The sequence below is a fragment of the Somniosus microcephalus genome, chromosome 15 (genome assembly GCF_052327205.1).
Source record: "Somniosus microcephalus isolate GS21.2 chromosome 15, FLI_Smic_1.0, whole genome shotgun sequence".
NCBI lineage: Eukaryota > Metazoa > Chordata > Chondrichthyes > Squaliformes > Somniosidae > Somniosus > Somniosus microcephalus.
In genome coordinates, this window is record NC_141001.1 from 49,448,561 (window position 1) to 49,466,384 (window position 17,824).

Below are 17,824 nucleotides of genomic sequence, written 5' to 3' on the forward strand. Positions count from 1 at the left end.
AAATATGATACCAAGGTTGCGAACAGTGTGGTTTAGCCTCAGACAGATGTTAGGGAGAGGGATGGAGTCAGTGGCTAGGGAATGGCGTTTGTGGCGGGGACTGAAAACAATGGCTTCGGTCTTCCCAATATTTAATTGGAGAAAAGCTTTGCTCATGTCGGACAAGCAGTCTGACAATTTAGAGACTGTGGAGGGGTCAAGAGAAGAAGTAGAGGTAGAGCTGGGTGTCGTCAGCGTACATGTGGAGTGCTTGATTTAGCGCTCCACTTCCTTCCTGGAGCGCTAAACTCAATTTCATGAAAGCTCGGAATCAGCGCCTGGCGCTATGTTTCCCAGCTTTCAACGGTTATCGCCCACAAACGGGGCAATAATGAATTTCTCCTCCTTGGACTTTGTGGTCTTAAAAGGACATGGACCCACCATAGCAGAATATTACTTGGAGAGGATATGCATCAGGTGACATGAAGGCAGCTGGAGTCAAAGGGTTTATTTTCCTATGGGCCAAGGACAGTATTGCCACTAACCAGTCAAATACAAATTTCAAGTGAATATGGCTTTGAGAACAGTCCAAATAAAACTTAATGGTAAAAATGGGAGTGTACACTTAGTGGCATCCAATCCATTGCGACATCAGACGTGACAGCAACATTAAACAGGGAACAGTGATGACATCATCAGCTTTCAATGCCATACTACTGACACCAGTTCAGACTCACTATTCAAAGGTCTCAGACTACACCATGCGATTCTATCGCAAAATTATCCCCAAACTAATGCAAATCAATGTGAACAGTGAGGGTTTTTATATCATACAGGGTGTCCCAAAAGATTTAATGGTTGTGAAATGGTCTTAGAGTAATTACAGCAAGAATAATGCATTTTATTCAAATTATATTTAATATTTAGAAGACATTTCTTGATGAGCAGGAGTTAGTTTGCTTCATAATTGCTAACTCCAGTTTAGCTTTCCAAAACCTTTAATAATCTCAACCTTCTTATACTTTAGACAATTCCTTGCAGTTACCTTACTGTGAGTAGAAGCAGGCGATACCAGTAGCCAATACTTCTGGGGCATTTCTATTAGGAATCTTTGTGCCCCCATGAACAAACATGCTAAGTGCTGTCAGGGAATGGGTGACCACATTATTCACCAACAGTGGACCTCATTACACTGATTCTGACACACACACATACAAAGACATATACACACACACACAAAGACATACACACAAAGACATACACTTCTGTTATGCAGTAAGGGAAGGAAAAACATTAGGTCACTAATCAACAAGCAAAGGTACAGAGAGATTAGTCATCATTATTAGGATTTATCAGGTGTCCAATGACTCAGAGGATGAGTGACAGCACACAATGGAGAGAGGGAGAAAAGGAGGCAAGACAGTCAGGGTCAGGCTAAAACAGGGAGTGAATGGAGGTGGTGTTAGGGTCAAACAATTAGTAACTACCAACGGCCAGTGCTGTAAAAGGGATTTGATGTTAGTCCGCACAGCTTCGGTTAAGGCAGTGGAAAATCTGGGTCTGAGTGCAGTCTGTAAGCAAAGCAAAGTGATTCCTTAAACAGGGAGAAAAAGAGAGATACAGAAAGAGAAGAGATACGACAGACTGAGAAAGAACAAAGTTGCAGAAACCTCAAACATAGACGAGCCACAGACAGTTGCAGCCATACTGCAGTACTGGAAGCCAATTAACAGCCGACTGTTAACCACAAATAACATGGACAGCTGGAAGGAGAAGCTACAAATAAAAAGGCAGGATTGAGAGAAAGGTTTAACTTGGAGAATTTGAACATCAGCCAGACATACAGGTCACAGACAGCTTGAGGGATAAACAAATATCATGATCCTGGATCCAGGACATCTGTAGGAAACACTGCCTTTAGACACAGGATGGAGACAGAACTCCCATTAGACTTGTATTTTTACAGATTGAAAGAAGCCTATCAAAGGGATCAAAAATCTAATAGCTTAACTCACCCTAAAAATAAGAAATCATCCAATAATAAACAAATGCTTGAAACATACATAAATACCAGACCGGAGACATTTAATCAGAGAGCTCATGGTCTCTAACTGATGTTTAAATTACCACAGAAACCTGTAGGGAGCAAACAGGCTGGGTTATCAGAAACAACTTCCATAGTATAAAATGCAGCCTTATATCATGTAAGCTTCTTTATAATGTCACTGTAAAGAACAAGTTGCTTCACAATGAAGGAATATAATTATCATTTAAGTTATCTATCTGGGTGTAGTTAGAGTCAACAGTAAAGTCAACTCTACTTACAATCACCATTCTTATAGCATCATTGTAGCCCAGTGTAATTTAGGATGGAAATACCTTGGTTTCCTGCCTATGCTCCACAATGATTTGATAATCAAATTGCTGTGTGAATGAGGAATGAGCCTCATCTAATACTGTATCATTATACTAAAAGTGCATAAAAAGAAATACAGTACCTGTTAACTGCCAGTAGATGTCTGTAGCATCAAGCAGTCCTGAAGCACTAATCTATATACAGTAGTACAAACTGAGTAACAGACAACTGCTACTGTATTTATGTACTAGATAACCGGGAGCTGGTACTGTTATATACAAGGTAACAGTAAACTAGGAATGTATTATATACACAGAACAGATAGATAGATGGGAGCATGTTACAAGCAGGATGAAAGATAGCACAAAGGGGGCAGAAGTGTTATAAGACAATAACACATCAAAGGGTTCAGAAGATGCCATGAACTGCAAGATGTGTACGGACACATACTCCATTCTGTGCTATTTTATAAATTATATGCACAGAGATAAATGTTTTTTTGTGAAAGTCCGCAGTGAAGGAAAGAGGCTACACAAACACTAGCAGCAGGATTACACATCTGTGAAGTGCTACTGTACCATACCACGCAGTGCAGTCATACTGACCTTTATTAAGCTTAAATATTCCAGGGCAGGAGTGTCCATTCTGTGGCAATTTGGTCCACAAAGCCCAGGGAATTAAGTTCTATCTGCACTTATATTTTGTCTTATTTGAATTCTATTAGCCTTAAGTTTGCAAAGGGCTGGTCTTAGTGCTGTTGTCTCTTTGGTAGATAAACCCTAAATATGAGCGGCAAGATCTGTTATTATCAATTTAGGTTTTATGTAGATTAATGGGAATACTGATTTAATGTGACTTAGGAGGCTTTATGATACACACCAAACAGCCCAAGACGACAAAAAAGCTTGGACACTCCTATTACAGGGGAATAACACAGTACACCCTTTTCCTAAGGATACATATAGTCATGTATATAAATAGAGAATAGTAGACCATGTATATATTACTGGGAATAGCTGGTCCTATGTATTTTACAATGTTACCATTTGCACATGCTACAGAAAATATCACACTTAATATATATTATAGATAGACTAAAGAATGCTTTGGCAGTGGCTCCCTCTCAGGACTGTTCATTTGGCTTGCAATTTAAGTGCTAAGAAAGAACTTGCATTTGTATAATGCCTTCTCACATCCTCAAAATGTTTGAAAGCATTTCGCAACCAAGTGTTTTTGAAGTGCAAGCCTTGATGTTATATAGGCAAATGTAGTAACTAGTCATCATCTGCATTTTTATTATTTTAGAATTTGTAAGTTAGCCAGAAGCAACATTTCATAATGGAGTCCTGGAACTGTGCCAAATGAGAAGAGAAACTCAACAAGTTTAAACTTTCTACTGACGTCTAGGTAAGTCTGGACTGAATTAAACAGAAAGCTGGGAAGCGCAGACCATGTTTAGTACAGTTAATTCTTCTTATTTTCCCTGACACGCAAACATATATACAGACACACCAGCACAAATAAAAAGCATCCCTATTACATACCTCACCCACACCATTTCACTACCTTTAGTTTAAAAAAAAACAAGCATCGTGTCAGATAGTCCACTCACTGACCAATGCAAAGTACCACTTGGGTTTTAAAAGGCTGTAGCTTAAAAGGGGAAAGACATATGGAGTTAAGGAGTCCTACTGTGTTAAGGCACTGAGAAAGAACGAATTAGAAAAGGAAATAATGTAATGAATCTTTATTTTAAAAGAGAGGGAGGGTGCAGGATGGCATATTTGCAGTTTACGAGAAACAAGGGAGGAGATTTCAATGGAACTTTAACTTTAAGCAGTACTGTATGGCCCAGAAATTTGCGGTCAGCGGCGAAGTAACGGCGCTTGGCGTTCACCATGCTGACAGCTGCCCAAAGTCTTTGCGGGCTTTTGAGCAGTGAGTTGCTTTAATCCATGTCTGATCCAACGGGTCACCCTCTATAGGGCATCTGTAGCCTCTGTGAGTAGGTAAAGAAACAGTGAGGCTCTTCAATCAATCAGATTGAAGAATCCTCACAGACACGCAGAGTCTAATCCAGGAAATATAAAGCAGGAAGTATAAATTAATTTAAATCATGTGCAGAAAGCAAAATAAAGATTGGGAAAGAAAGGGATTAAGAGAGAGAGAGAGAGAGAGAGAGAGAGAGAGAGAGAGAGAGAGATAAAAGAGACCGACAGAAAAGGTGAAAAATTATTTAAATTTTTAAATAAAAAAATCTCCAACACTAATTCACTTCTGAAGGAATGAGACAACACACATGCAAAATTAAATTTTCAGGGCCAGAGAGGTTGTTTGGCAGTAATTATCACGCTGATAAAAATTCACTTATTGCTGAATGTACCAGCCCTAACTTTTTCTGGCATATTTAGTGGATACCTTCATGCCGTTGCATGTATTTCAATGCCAAGTCAGTTGGCAAGGTTCTTTTATAGCGCAGCCTGTGGAGGAGCAAGGTAACTCCGACCACAACTTCTGTATTTCTGCATTTAACTGTGCCTGTGCGTACTCCAGAAGTTGCTATCTGATTTACTCTATAATAACGGTGAGCATTGTTAGCCTCACCATTATTAATGCAAAATCCAGTCCTATATATGTGGTGAAACATAAACCAAAATACGGCGGATTCTGTAAATCTGAAATTAGAATGGAAAGTGCTGGAAACACTCAGCAGGTTAGACAGCATCTGTGGAGAGAGGAAGATAGGGTTAACGTTTCAAGTTAAGCGGTTCTGACGAAAGGTCATCGACCTGAAAAGTTAACTCTATCTTCCTCTTTCCACAGATGCTGCCTGACCTACTGAATGTTTCCAGAATTTTCAGGTTTAATTATTGCATACACCTTGTTGAAGTCAACTCTTGCATATTCACTGTGGGCCCATGTACTAGCCTTACTAAAATAAGATTTCAGATGAATGGCTTGAGAGTAGAAAATAAAGAGAAAAGGGTGATGAGTAATGACAGCCTTCTGGAATGGCTTAAATTCCAATGGTTGGAGTGCTTCCCAGCACTGGTTCTTTTACTTATCTTGGGGACAGGAAATGGGGTCGTCTTCAATCACCTTTCTATGCCTCCTGTCTGCTTAGCAGGTTGTCTGTCAGAGACAACTCATTTGCCCTTTGAGAAAAGGTGTCTTCTTTCCAGAGGAATCAGACCCCGATGTTACTCTATTCCTAGTACAGGAATTGTATTGCCCTGCTTTGTTTTAGGAGTGGGTACAGACATTTCACAGAGTTTCAACTCACATTGATAAACTGGTCAGTGATCCTCCATGTTGAATATCACTTGGAGGAATCATTGAGGATAGGAAGAAATGTACTTTGCGTGACAGACTTCAATGTCCATCACCAAGAGTGGCTTGGAAGTACCACCACAGACGGAGCTGGCCGTGTCCTGAAGGGCACAGCTGCCAGACTGGGCTTGCGGCAGGTGGTGAGATAACAAACAGGAGTACTTGAACGCATTGTTACCAATTTACGTGCCACAGATCCATCTGTCCATGACAGCAGTGGTCAGAGTGACCACCACACATCCTTGTGGAAGCTATGTCCCGTCTTCACATTGAGGACACCCTCCATCGTGTCACATGGCAGTACCACTGTGCTAAGTAGATTAATAGAGCCAGCATACATGAAGAGCTGTGGGCCACCAGCAGCAACAGAATTGTATACCACCACAATCTGTAACTAAATGGCCCAGCATCTCAGAGGTGAGATAATAAGAATGTTTTTTTACACAGCAAGTTATTATGATCTGGAATGCATTGCCTGTGGAAGCTGATTCAGTAGTAACTTTCCAAAGGGAATTGGATAAATTTGCATGGCTATGGGGAAAAGCAGGAGTGGGACTAATTGGATAGATCTTTCAAAGAGCCGGCACAGGCACGATGGGCTGAATGGCCTCCTTCAGTGCTGTAAGATTTTATGATATCCCTCACTCCCATCACCTTCGACCCTGGTTGAATGAGGAGTGTAGAAGAACATGCTAGGAGCAGCACCAGGTGTATCTGAAAACGTGGTGCCAACTAGTGAAGCTACAACACAGGGCTGCATGCATTCTAAATAGCTAAATCAGGGTGCTATAGACAGAGCTAAGCAACGCCACAACCACAAATCAGGTCAAAAGCTCTGCAATCCTGCCACATCCAGACGTGAATGATGGGGGACAATTAAGTAATTAGCTCAAGGAGGAAATTTCATAAATATCCTCATCCTCAACAATAGCGGAGCCTAGCATGTGATGCAAAAGACAAGGTTGAATTGTTCGCAAACATCTTCAGCCAAAAGTGCTAAATAGATGATCCTTCCCAGCCTCCTCCTGAGGTTGCCACCATCAGATACTAGTCTCAGCAAATTTGATTCATTCTACAGAACATCTAGAAATGGCCGAGTGCACTGGACGCAGCAAGGGCTACCGGCTCTGACAATATCCCGGTTGTAGTGCTGATGACCTGTACTCTAGAACTAGCTGCGCCACCTAGCCGAGCTGTTCCACACAGCTACAACACTGGCATTTATCTGACAATGTGGCACATTACCCAGGTACGTCCTGTCCACAAAAGCAGGACAAATCCAAAACCAGCCACTGCTTGTTCTATGCTTCGCAAGTTGCGTTGTGAACATAGGAACATTAGGAACAGGAGTAGGCTATTTAGCCCCTCGAGCCTGCCCCGCCATTCAATTAGATCATGGCTGATCTGCATCTCAACTCCATTTACCCACCTTTGCTCCATATCCCTCGATACCCTTACCTAACAAAAATCTATCTATATCTGTCTTGAAAGCATCCACAACCTTTTGGGGAAAGAGTTCCAGATCTCCACTACCCATTGTGTGAAAAAATTGCTTCCAGATTTTTCTCCTTAATGGCCTAGCTCTAATTCAAACAGCAAGTCCCCTTGTTCTTCATTCCGTACCAGATCTACCCCATTAAATCCTTTTAACATTTTAAACAACCTTCTAACTGAGAAGTGAGTGTGCTACCAATCGAGGCAAACTGATGTGCAACCCCCTCGATTAGATTACAGGTTGCAACACACTTCCACGTAAACATTAACCCATATAAGCAGGCATTTTGAATTTTGGGTTTTATTTTGAGCAAACACATGCTTTTTCACGTCAAAAATAAAAAATATTTATAATTGCAAAAATCAGGTTTAACCAAGAAAAACAACTGTGGAAGGAAAAAAATAAAATTCTGCTAATAAATAATTACATCAACCTTCTCACAGTATAATGGTAAAACGTACTGAAGTGCATCAATGGCTGCAATCTCAGTGCCTCCCTCTCCAAGGACCTTTGTTCAGTCATTTATATATAACACAGGCAACAGTTGGTGTCAATGTTGCACACTGCTACAGAGAGATGATGAAGTGGTACATGCACCAAACAGGGAATGCAGCTACATGCGTTATACTAAAACTGCAGCATGCCAATTATAGACATTTCTAGAATTAATCAGATTTAATCCTAACTTTGAATTTCACCTTCAGGATGTAATTTATTTACTAGTTGATCTCAGGAGTCAGAGGAAATGCTGTTTTATGGCATGTAGCGTGCAATATATCATCAGGGCCACTGATTTATGGTAATTGTAATAAAAACACAATTTGACTTATTCAAATTGTTATGGGAGTGTTCCAATTATTTTCAGATTCAAATTATGTGATTTTCATGGTAATTGTAAATCAGTGGCCTTGATATGTTTGTTTACCTACATACTCAATTTTATGTCTTACCTTTTTCTATATAAGTGCAGGATCCACAAGATGGTGATAGGGGATATTCCAGGTTGCAGGTAGGCAAAAGGTGTGTAGCAGTACTGGGGCAGAGGGAGGTCATGTGGCTTGGCAGCATCAAGAAGGTGGTCCAGGGATCTGGGATAAGTGGGGGGGGGGGGGGGGGTTAGTGGGGTATATGGGTTTGGGAATATTGAGCAGGGCAGTCATGGGGTCTGGGAATAGTGAATGAGGGTTTTGGGTCTGGGAGTGGTGTGCTGAGAATATGGAAGTGGTATTGCTGGGTGTGGGAGTACTGGTCAGGGGATCCATGAGGGAGCTTTGGGGTATGGGAGAATTTGAAGTCATGTCTCAGAGGTCTGGGAGCAATGGAAGGTGGACAGTGGGATTGGGGAAACGGTGCTGGACTCTGAGCACGGGGGGTAAGGGGGGCTGAGAATGCAGGACTACTAGAACAGGTGCTACAGTGTGAAACCATTAATGGGGAATTCATGGGATGTGGGAGTGGGGCCCGATTGCACAGTGTGGAAATACTGGAGAACGGGGTCTGGGATGATTGGGGAAACTGATCTTGGGGTCTGGAAGGATAGAGGGTAGGGTGTAGAATTGTTGGGTGGGTTGGCTGGACTGCTTGGGCATGAATCTGATGGTATTTTTGAGGGAAGTGGAGTATTTTTGGGGGAAGTGGAGCGAAAGAGAATGAAGGTTGTAAGGCTTCATGAATTGCTCCACCCACAGAAGTTTTACAAAAGTGCTATCCCATCACTAAACTGGAAAGCCTATTTTAATTAGTGAACTTATCTGTAATTGCTGATTGTGTGTTGGCAGTTACAATACAAGTACACTGCACACTTTAAATGATTAAGAGACGCTCCCCAACTCAGTGTTGGGAACGTCCTTTGTGGATGCCAGCCCCAAAAAAGAATCTATGTTTTTTTTCTAAATACTTAGTGCACTTTTAGAAGGCCAGAGGGAAGGGCATGGGAACTTGGAGCAGGGGGGACAGGAAGGAATGTGGAAAGTGCACTTGTGTTTGGGGGCCCAGAAGCAGGAGAGACACTAGGAGAAAGTGGGCAAGAGTCATGATTTTTGTAGGCTTTATATAGGTGGTGCACTGGAGAATGGAGCTGGGAGGACTTGGATAAATATAAAAAAAGTTAAGGCTTTAAGCATAACAGAGAGGCATGATAGGCGGTATGATGGAAATAGCGTGGCAGGAAAATTTACAGGAAGTGTTACACTTAAGAAGTAAGTGCTCAATACAAGATCTGTAACATATTACGAGTCAATCTCCAATGGCGCTGCACACAGGAAGTCAAAATCAATTGTAGTCTACAGCTGAAGTGGACTTAAAAGTGGACGATAATTGGACCAGAGTGTGTAGATGTAATTCAGTCCCTATATTAAACACAGATTCTTTCCTTATTTTAATATTTCCATGTTCAAATTTCTAATGTAGACTTGTAATTGCATGTTCCCATCAGTCCGGGTACTGCAGTGACTACCTGGTAGGTGGGTGTATTTACAGTGTGAGAAATTTACATAGGTATTTTCCATTATAAATGTTACTGGAGAATTCATAATGGAAATATTTGACAGGAAGTGGGTAGAGACATATATTCTTAACACATTTCTTATTGATCTCCCGTAGCATTACTCATGGAGCTATTTTCTTTTCTTTTAAAAAAAAAAGGAATAGAACTGGGGCTATTTAAAAAAATAAAGTTAGGACAACCAGGCTAGGAGGAAGACAAGGGGCAGAAGTAGTTGTTCTTAAATACATTAAATGGAGCAGAGCCAAGGCTATAAAAAGGGAGGCACAACCAGGGTAATTTAACTAAATACAGCAGGATCAGGCATTTTTTTTTTTTTTTTTTTTTTTTTTTTTTTAAAAAGGCTGCATGGCTGAGACTATTAAAAAGCACCAGAGCAGGGGCTATTAGAAGAAAAGCACCACAGTTCTGGTACTGAGAAAAAGTAGCATAACAGGGCTAATTTATTTTTTAAAAAGGGAGTACAACAGCAGGGGCTATTACAAAAAAAATCAGAGGCAATTTTTTTTGTTATATAAAGGTGAGCAATAGGAGCAATTTTGTTCAAAAAAGTACCAGCACAAGAGTTCATTTTATTTTTTTAAAAATAGGACAGCTAAGCCTCCTGGAATAGGTTTGGGGAGTGAACTGTGCTTAGGGTGCTGATCAGTGAAGGTCGTGAGGAAATTGGTTGGGGTCACCCTTATGTATGAATGAGTGTAAGCCTCCTATTCTTTACATGGAGTGTGGCTGCCATCCAACCTCCCCACTCTGTTGAACAACATTGTTTCCATATTGTGTTTTTTCTTAAATTTCAAGCGGATAAAATAATTATGGAAACAGAATCTATCTTCATATTATTAGAGTTCTAGTTTCCTGTATAAGAGCCCACATTTTTTTGTGTGCCCTATTGTTCCTGAGTGAGTGGTATAAGCACTTGAAAGACATTTGAATGAGTGGGATGACGGCAGTGGTGGACATCCATGCTGTGAAAGAACGAGGCTGGAATCTTCGGGAGTTTGGGGTGGCGGGGAAAGAGAAGAGAGCATTTAACATGATATTAATGTCTGGCACTTGACAAAGATATTCTCTCGATAACAAAATACTGCGGATGCTGGAAATCCGAAATAACAACAGAAAACGCTGGAAAAACTCAGCAGGCCAGGCAACGTCCGTGGAGAGAAACAAACAGTCAACGTTTCAGGTCGAAGGCCCTTTGTTAGAATTGAGAAAAAAACAGGAAATGGAACAGATTAAAAAGCAAGTTTGGGGGCTGGGAAACTTGCCCCCAAACTTGCTTTTTAATCTGTTTCATTTCCTGCTTTTTTCTCAGTTCTGACAAAGGGTCTTCGACCTGAAACGTTGACTCTGTTTCTCTCTCCACAGATGTTGCCTGGCCTGCTGAGTTTTTCCAGTGTTTTCTGTTGTTATTAAAGATATTCTCTCAGTGGTGCAGATGTCCTTTTTCAATACACAAATACTAGAGCAATTTCAGCTTCAATTACAGCATTCTGCCAGTGAAGCTTCATTTGCACGCGGGGACATCCGTGTCGTAGTGAGGGACAGCTTTCATTTTATATTACAAAAATGATTGAATTATTAGATGAACAGCTTTAACTACACATGTTTTGCAGGAATTATTTCAGCAATTTGAATACTAATATCTACTATGGCCATGTCCTGGAGAAAGGGAGAGTGACTGAAGATAAAGAGAAGCAGAACAGACAGAAACATTGTTTTCTTCTTCGCTTTTGAATGGAAATTGGAGGGCGAGATGCAATGAGCTTAAAAAGGGGAAGAAACATTTAAATTTACATTTTAAACTTTGAAAAACCAGGATCTCACACTAAAGGCAGTACAATTGGCTTCAAAACCTCTGGGCTAGAATGGGGTGGCGGTGGGGTAGGAAGAGAATCAGCCAACATTCCCACTTCTGATCTCCATTCAGTGATTCTTCTTGGAAAGTGAGTGTATGAGGGAATTGGATAATAGGATTGGGGTTATTGTGATGACGCCCCCCCCCCCTTCAAAGTCAAATAGCCTGCTTAGAGTCACCATCTAGGATTACATGAAGCATGGCTACTTGGCGAGGTTACCAAAAGAGTGCTACTGCTTGTGGAACTATAGCCCAGTTCAAGTCACCACCTTCGGGTGGGGGAGGGGAATGGATGCAAGTTGGCAAAGAAAAAAGTCAGGAACTCAGTTTAATGGGAGATGGAGATATTGTGATCCATGTTGATAAAATGTCATTGCCTTTTAGTTGCTTTTTAGAAAGGGCTCCTGATAGTAATATTCCCATCTCTAATGCAAAATGTTTAGGAATAAGATCAAAGGACTTAAAGTGTATGCTGGGTAGTATTGTTTTGGGGGTGAAGAAAATCAGTAGAAATCATTCATTAATCTATTACTTTAAGTTGGCAGTAAAAATTCACTAGGATGTTGAAGGGTTTTAAAGGAGGTCGATGTGGCAAAGTTTATATTTCTAATTCTTTGCCTTTTAAATGACAAGGCTGAATGTCAATTACGGTAAGGCAGATGTGCGGAATAACAAAAAGATCAGATCACTGTTTGGACGCCAGAAGGTATGCTGTGTGCATTCACTGAGTTATAGGTTTCATTAAAAATTAATGATTTTCCCAAGGTTGAGAATTGGGGTATAAATCATGTGGCGATGCAACTAATATATAATTATGACTTTTATTTCCACAGGTCTAGGACCATGTGATTACTATTTATACACAGGTTTTTAAATCACTTTTTTTCTGTATGTGAATTAGTATTTTATGGAGCAACAGCAGTAGTTTTCTTGAGTGAACTGTGTCGTAAAATGTGTATTACTTTTACAGAACGAGTTTATAGTTACCAAGGTCCGACTGTTGAAAGTCGTTTGTTTTTAAATGAAGAAAACTCCGATATAACCCAAAAAGAGTAAAATATTGCAAATGAAAAAATTAGTTATTTTTCTGAAGAATGAGACACTACGAAATATGCACACACAAAATGAAAACACTGTCACTATTGACAAAATTGATTGCAATAAACAACAGACCTCCAAGTGGTACATCCAAATAGGAGCAATTGGCAGAAGTTCTTTTTTTGGGGGGGGAGGGGTTAAGTTACGCACGCCACTCGCATGTTAATTTTGAGACTGAGCTATGCATCTTTTGGTGGCGACAGGGCTAGGGGTGTGGGTGGGGAGTATTACATTGTAAATCCATGTGACATTCTGGGACTAAGCTTCAGATTTTTATCAGTGGAGCCCCCCACCCCACCGCATTATAATCCCATGCCAACTTTGAGCGTACTCCTGAAGGTTTTATCACATGACCGCCCACCTCCAACCACCCCACCCCCATGGTCCCGCCATTGGTCGCCCAACATATCCATCCTCACGGCACATCGCTTTTTCGCACCAATTGGGAAGCGAACAGACTCTTCATTACCCAAATGGATGATTCTCAACTTCAATCAAACAGCCCTTTTAAGAACATATAAGAAATAGGAGCAGGAGTAGGCCATTTGGCCCTTCGAGCCTGCTCCGCCATTCAATAATGTCATGGCTGATCTTCTACCTCAACTCCACTATCCCCATATCCCTTGATTCCCTTAATATTCAAAAATCTATTGATCTCGGTCTTAAATATACTCAACGACTGAGCCTCCACAGCCCTCTGGGGTAGAGAATCCCACCGTCTGAGTGAAGAAATTCCTCCTCATCTCAGTCCTAAATGGTCGACCCCTTATTCTGAGACTGACCCCTGGTTCTAGACTCCCCAGCCAGGGGAAACATCCTCCCAGCATCTATCCTGTCAAGTCCTGCAAGAATTTTGTATGTTTCAATGAGATCACCTCTCATTCTTCTAAACTCTAGAGAATATAGGCCTAGTCTACTCATAGGACAACCCCCCCATCCCAGGAATCAGTCTGGTGAACCTTCGTTGCACTCCCTCTATGGCAAGTATATCCTTTCTTAAGTAAGGAGACCAAAACTGTACACAATACTCCAGGTCTGGTCTCACCAGAGCCCTATATAATTGCAGTAAGATGTCTTTACTCTTATACTCAAATCCTCTTGTAATAAAGACCAACATACCGTTTGCTTTCATAACTGCTTGCTGTACCTGCATGTTAACTTTCAGTGATTCGTGTACAAGGACTCCCAGGTCTCTCTGAACACCAACATTTCCCAATCTCTCACCATTTAAAAAAATACTCTGCTTTTCTATTTTTCCTACCAGAGTGGATAACTTCACATTTCTCCACATTATATTCCCATCTTCAATGTTTTTTTATAACTAATAAGGGAAAGTGATCAAAGAAAATTTATTTTTTAAATATCCCTATAATTTTTCTCCAGGATTGCTCTCAGCGGTGTCCTGGAGACCAATCTTCAATTCCTGGAGACACCAGGCCAATCCCGGAGGGTTGGCAACCCTAGTTATAGAGCCAGCAGGGTGGCTGCAGGCTGCCAGGGGAGCGAGGAGAGTGAAGAAAAACCAGGCCACTGCGACAGATCTGGAGGTCCATTCGAGGATTTTTTTGGGTGGGGGGGGGGGGGGGGGGGCGGGGGGAAGAAGTCGAATGAATGTGAGATTGCGGGTCGGGCTGGGGTTTGGGATCAGGTGGGGTCTTGGAGTTGTGGGGGGGGGGGGGGCCTTTACTAGGCCGTGTAGCGCCAAAAAACAGGGGCTATGTGGCCCAATTTCTAGGCCATTAAAGCCTAAAGTCTACTACCTGGGGGAACATTATAAACTGAAGAATGTGTTGGGGGGTGTACTTTAAACTAAACAGTGCTTGACCGGCGGGACATTATATGCTGTAGTGTATTAGAACCAGAGGTTTACAGCACAGCAGGAGACCGGTCAGTCCATTGCATCTGTGCCAGCTTTGTTGGAATAATTCTTAGCTAAGCCCATTTTCCTGCTTTCCCTATAGCCCTGTATTTCTCTCTGCTTCAAATATTTATCTATTCTTCCCTTAATAGTTGCAATGGTTTCTGCCTCAACTATTCCTTGTTGCAAAGCATTTTGTGCTCCAACGCTGTGCAACATTTTTTTCCTAACTTCTCTCCTTACCTATTTAGTGATATAGGGAGTCAGTGATGAGGGGGCATCAATTTAGAGAAAATAATCTTTCCCTATTAGCTAGTATCAAAACACTTCAGCATTTTAAAACCTTAATTAAATATATTCTTTAGTGTTCTCTGCTTCAGTGGAAATAGTCCCATTATCTCAAGTTTCTCCTCGTAACTATAGATTCTCATCCATGGCATCATCCTGGTGAATCGATGCTGTTTCAATATGGCTTTAATGTCCTTTCCATAATGAAGTGCCCAGAACTGCACACACTACTCTAAGGCCTAGATTTTTCTCCTAAATGGGCCTACTGATAGAAGTGTGCTGGGACTGTACTTCCCATCAATTTTTCTTGGTCAACTTTATTTTAATATTTTCACTAGGCTCCAGCACTATTTGTGCTCTCTATTTGGAATTCAACAGGTAATGGGAGGTGGGGTAGAGATCCAGTGTTAAACTGGCTATAACAGCTTTAAGGGGCATGCAAGCCATTTTGGGCAAAAAATTTGGTGGCGCCGCGTTTGGGGCGCCAAGCTCGCCTAGGCGCCGGAAGTCCCGCCCCGGAAGGAGCCGGGAGCGCCAGCCCGATATTCAGTTTGAGCGTCCCAAGAGGGATGCGGGGCGCTGCTCGAGGCGCCCCGCGTCCCTCTTGGGGCGCTCAAACTGAATATCGCGGTGCAACGTGCCGCAGCGCCACATGCTGTGGCACGGCGCGCTGCGGTACTGCAGGCCTTCCTCCCCTTTAAGAAGGGGAGGGGCCTGCACCAGCGTGATCACTGATCGCGAGTGCCGGCAAAAGAGCCCGGCACCGAGGAGTAGTGCCGGGCTCTCGAGACACAGCCGGCACTGCCCGGGGGGAAGAGAGAGAACAGGAGGCCGGCGCGAGGAGGTGCTGGCAGGCGGCCACCGAAAAAAATGGCTGCCCCGCACCTCCCCTTTAATTTGCGCCACTACTGCCACAGGTATGCTCCCTGAACCGGTCGCGATTTGCGACCGGCGCTATGGGGGGGGGGGGGTGGGGGAAGAGAGAGAACAGGAGGCCGGCGCGAGGAGGTGCTGGCAGGCGGCCACCGAAAAAAATGGCTGCCCCGCACCTCCCCTTTAATTTGCGCCACTACTGCCACAGGTATGCTCCCTGAACCGGTCGCGATTTGCGACCGGCGCTATGGGGGGGGGGGGGGGGGGGGGGTGCGCGACCCAATATTGCGTTAGGGGCGGTAGCGGGGCGCTGCGCACACTGATGACGTCATCGGTGGCGGCGCAGCGCTACAGGCTAACGCCGCCATTAGCGCCCCGTTAAATTTCACGGGAGGCGTGGCCAGTGGCACTAAAGCCACTGAGTGCCCTCTTTAGGTGCTAACTGGTGGCGCAGCCCACCGAATTTCTAGGTGTGTCTTAAAGAATTTGCATCACTGCAATGTCTAAGCTAGTGGTTCTTCAGGGCACCAAGCTCCCAAATTTACAGAGTCTTCAGCTGAGGCGTTACTTGCTGAAATTCAGGAAAGGCGACATCAGAAGGGCATGATCCAGGCCTATTGAAAGGAGGTGGCCTTGGTATTGAGTGTCTGCTGCACCTCCTCACACACAACTTAATACTGGAAGAAGTTCACTGATGTCACTAAGGTAGCCAAAGTAACAGTGGGCAGACACACCTTGTAACAAAGTTTTGTAATAGCTGTAATCATGTTTCCCATTTCCAGCCACCTTGCCCTCACTAGCTTGATAAACATCTATAACTTACCAGGAAGGTTTAGGAGGTATCACAATGACCTTCACACCTCTTCCTTCCCCGGCCTTTTTTCTTCACACAGCCGAACATGTAGGGAAGCAGTTAAAGACTCACATGATATACATTTCTTGTTCCCTGCACCTGTGTTAACTCTATTAAGGAATGCTTCTAGACACCTGGGTTGTATCTCATACGATAGCAAGCAGAGTGCCTTCGAATTTATTCTTTAAAGGAAAAACAGCTCAACCACCACATACAAGGATGTTCCACCTCAATCGCCCCCACAAGCCTCTTACTGGAAAGCATCAGCCAGCCAGCTGAGAACCTCCTGCCACTGAAGAAACACCAAGAAGTAGGAGGTTAGGATTGAAAGGGCACACAATTGTAAGCCCCAAGAGGAGGCACTGCCGTTTTCATAAAAGCAAAACAAGGACACACAGATTTGCTTTGAAACAAATATTATCAATGATGGGATATTATGTAATGATTTGGGGCAAAGTGGGAGAATGCTGGGGAGAAAATGTAGCAGATTCTTTTCCAAAAGTGAGCCTTGGTAGTTGTGGAGAAGAAATACGGAACCCCCTACTACTACTACTGCATTTCTGCACTTCACTTACTCCACGGTGCTGTGGTTTTGCTCATAGTTGCCCTCCTCCATCTTGTTGTCAACGTCACAGGTACCTGTTCATCAATTCAACACTTCCAGGGGACCTTAATCCCCGCTTCTGACCCTAATGGATGGTCACCCTCTTCTTTCCCCCACTCACTCTGACTGCAGGCAACCACATCTGCAGCGTGCATTTTAGACACCATTTAGCCATCTATATGTGACAGTGTTGCCAATTATTCTTCAAGTTAAGAGATTTTGAGCATGTGTACAGTCGGTGACACTTTTCACACATGTGGTCATGCTGGACGCACAAAGCCTCCAGTAACTCCCACATTGTGCAGGTACTACACATCACATGCTTCAGCAAGGTGGATACTTTAGACCTAAGAGTGCGTTACACAGATGGAAACTACGAACTGAACAGTGTATTACGCAGACAGAAATTATAAACAGTTTATTACATTTCCTGATGACATTTGAAGAGCAAGTGTCACTGCTGGTACCACTTTAAAATAATAAAACAATACCAAGCACGGTGTTTAACTTTATGATTAATTTTGTTTTGGAGGGAACTAACTGAGCATATAATAAGTCTAGCATAAGGGAACTGCCATTATTATGGGTTGTCGGCTAAGAGGAGTTACGAAGACTGACAAGTGAGAACGTTGGATTAATGAGTGGAGATATAGCCATTATCATTGGGTTCTGACTGAGGAGCTAAGTGAATCTGATCGTGCTAGGGAGCTGGATTTATATTAGTAGTTTCAT

General features: G+C 42.6%; 1 protein-coding gene across 3 annotated transcripts in view; it reads right to left on the reverse strand.

Moving 5' to 3' along the window:
- Positions 1–17,824, reverse strand: part of LOC147106719 (synaptotagmin-7-like) — an 890,706-nt gene that overhangs the window by 155,783 nt on the left and 717,099 nt on the right. The gene's annotated exons all lie outside the window — the stretch shown is intronic.